The sequence below is a fragment of the Oryzias latipes genome, chromosome 14, assembly GCF_002234675.1.
Source record: "Oryzias latipes chromosome 14, ASM223467v1".
In the NCBI taxonomy this organism is placed as follows: Eukaryota; Metazoa; Chordata; class Actinopteri; order Beloniformes; family Adrianichthyidae; genus Oryzias; species Oryzias latipes.
The window spans coordinates 20,944,200-20,947,000 of NC_019872.2; positions in this window are offsets into that span (position 1 = coordinate 20,944,200).

The following is a 2,801-nucleotide window of genomic DNA, read 5'->3' on the forward strand; positions in this document are numbered from 1 at the left end:
GGTGTGAAGGAAGTGTGACGTGCAAAATGTGATATATATAGCTCTGAGCTTCGCTCGATTTTATTAGACTATCACTATTTAGGAATTAGGAACACTTTAAAATGTCCTTAAGTGAGTGTGTGTGTGTGTGTGTGTGTGTGTTATTGTGTGGCCCTAAATGGATCCATCTAAGGCGTATCCCACAGTGTTTAGGATTGGCTCCAGCAACATCATGACCAAGAAAGAAATTGAGTTTAGAAAATGGATGGATAGATGGACAGAATGCCAATACAGCCAAGTTAAAGCCTTGTTTTAATGGTATCATGTTGTCTCTATATGGACAAGTTTTAAGTCATCTTCTCTCTGAAATGACTTGATTACTATAACAATTCTGCCATTACTCATTTTGTGGCTTTTGTTTTTTCACTTTTAACTGGGAGACCAACCAAAACAGAAGTCTAAATTTGCCTTCATCCTTATGAGTTTGTGCTGTTAAGTCAGATCTGATTTGATTAGCTTGTCCTCGGGGGAAGTTTGTCTTTGGTTCGAGGTGTTTCTTGCAGCTGCAGATATAGTATATCAGTCCAGCACGAATAAATGCCCTGACCCCGTAGGGTTTGACAGCTGATTAAATCTTTTGGTGGATTCAAAAACTCACGTTTGTTTTCCTATATGTCGCCAAAGGCAAATCAAACAATTCAGAAAACAGTTTTAAAGTCAAAGCTACAAGATGCATTCAAGTTCCTTTTATGGTGTTTCAACCTGTTAATCTCCTCTGCAGTTACCACATACATGTATCAGGAAACCGTTAAAGTTCTAAAAATAGAGCCAAAATTAAAGGTACATTTCCATTTGTAGCATCACGTTGAACATTATCTGAACAAAAAGCTTGTTTTTTGTCTCCTTAAAAGTTATGTTTGCCAATATGCATTTAATAAACTAAAAATAATTAATCTCTTTGAAGTTTATGAAACTAAGAGGTCATTGTTCTCATGTGACAACATGTACAACGTTTGCAAAACTCAAAGTTTCAACAAAATATATCATCTTAATGCTCCACGATTTGGCACCTCGACGGCTTAGCCAATGGGAAAAGAGCATAATTGCGCTATTTTAGACACACTTTCCTATTTTAGGCATGACTTGGTTTCATCTTTCAAGTAATGCAATAGTTTTCTTGAACCCTTAATGGCTCATCACTCAAGGAAAAGTCTGTCATTCTAAACTTCTGACACAAGTTAAAAGTTCTAAAGCAGCAAGTTTGTGTGTTTTTTTATTTTATTATAGAGCACTTTTGTGAAACATGCCTAGTCTTTATGTGGGTCAAAAGGTTTAGAGAGTTTTGTCTCAATATGAAAAGTTTTGTGGGTTTTGGTTTCTGTAGATCCATTACACTTTTTCTGAAAGATTTAGCAGTGGTCTTTTTTAAATGTAATGAACAAGGAGGGACCAGACTTTAAGAATGAACAATTCAATTCAAACAGGTAAAGAAAACCCTATTATAGAAAGGAACTGAAGGTTAAACTGCAGAGCCAACAAGCAAGACGAGGGCATGATAAGGGGCTCACTGTTGCCATGACAACATTGATGGGATGGATTTTATGATAATGGCATGTGTGAAAATTGAGGATTTTTTCAATTAAGCCTGAAATACTGAGCCCTCTGGAAGTGTAATGTTCCACTTTCTTTATGGCTCTGACAAGTATTCCACTCATGATTATGGATACAACCTCCATCCATCCATCCATCCATCCATCCATCCATCCATCCATCCATCCATCCATCCATCCATCCATCCATCCATCCATCCATCCATCCATCTTCTATTCTTGCTTTGTGCAGCACAGGGTCATGGGGTGTCAGCAATTAAGATCCAAAATGCAGGAATTCCTTCTTCATCACAGGAGCTTAAAGATGAATAAATAAACTTAAATTTGGAAAAGATGAGAAATGCATTTGCATTTATGCTACATTTTCTTTGTTATTGTTTTTTTATATTATTCTTAGTCTTTTTTTTCCCACTGCTGTCAGTTGCTATGGTGACAAACAAATTTCCCACGTGTGGGATCAATAAAGTATTTCTGATTCTGATTCTGAAATGAAAAGTGTAACAAAGCAGATGACCTGACAAGAATGGACTGAAAACCAGACATTTAATCGCACAGAGGCTATATCTGAATTCTCTCACTACTCTTTAACCTTTAAAAGACAATTTAGTGCTCTGGATTCTATAGCAATTTGGACACAAGCTCACTACTTTCTTTTTTCAAATGGCAGATGTGATGTCAACCATTTGTTGAAGAAAGAAACGTTTAAAAAATAGGAGCATTTTATGAAAACTAGTCATGAATCCACAGTGTTCTGATGATGAAACCTTGGACCATTTATAAAAAATTAATTTACATCCCTTTTTTTCAAATGACAAATTGTTCAAACAATGCATTTTGGTCTCTGGGACTGAATTACAAACCAAAGAGCACAATCCTCACACGGTGATGATGATGGAGATTGACGTGGTGATTTTAGGTTGAAGACGGGGTAAAACGACCAATCACCACTTACTGACGACGTCTGGCTCCAACATGGCAGCATCAACATTACCCTGAATAGATTTAATTTCATTGGAGCTGAAAGAAAACCATTTCCTATGGTTGACATCACACTCTCTTATGCAGTCCAGGTTTCATCTATAGTCAGTGTGGAAATCCCAGCAAAGACACAACAACCATAGATCTATTATGGAGGTGTCTCAGTACGCTCTCAAACAGTAAGTATTTGTTAAAGTATTTGTAAAAACTCCATTAAATTTATGACCACAAACA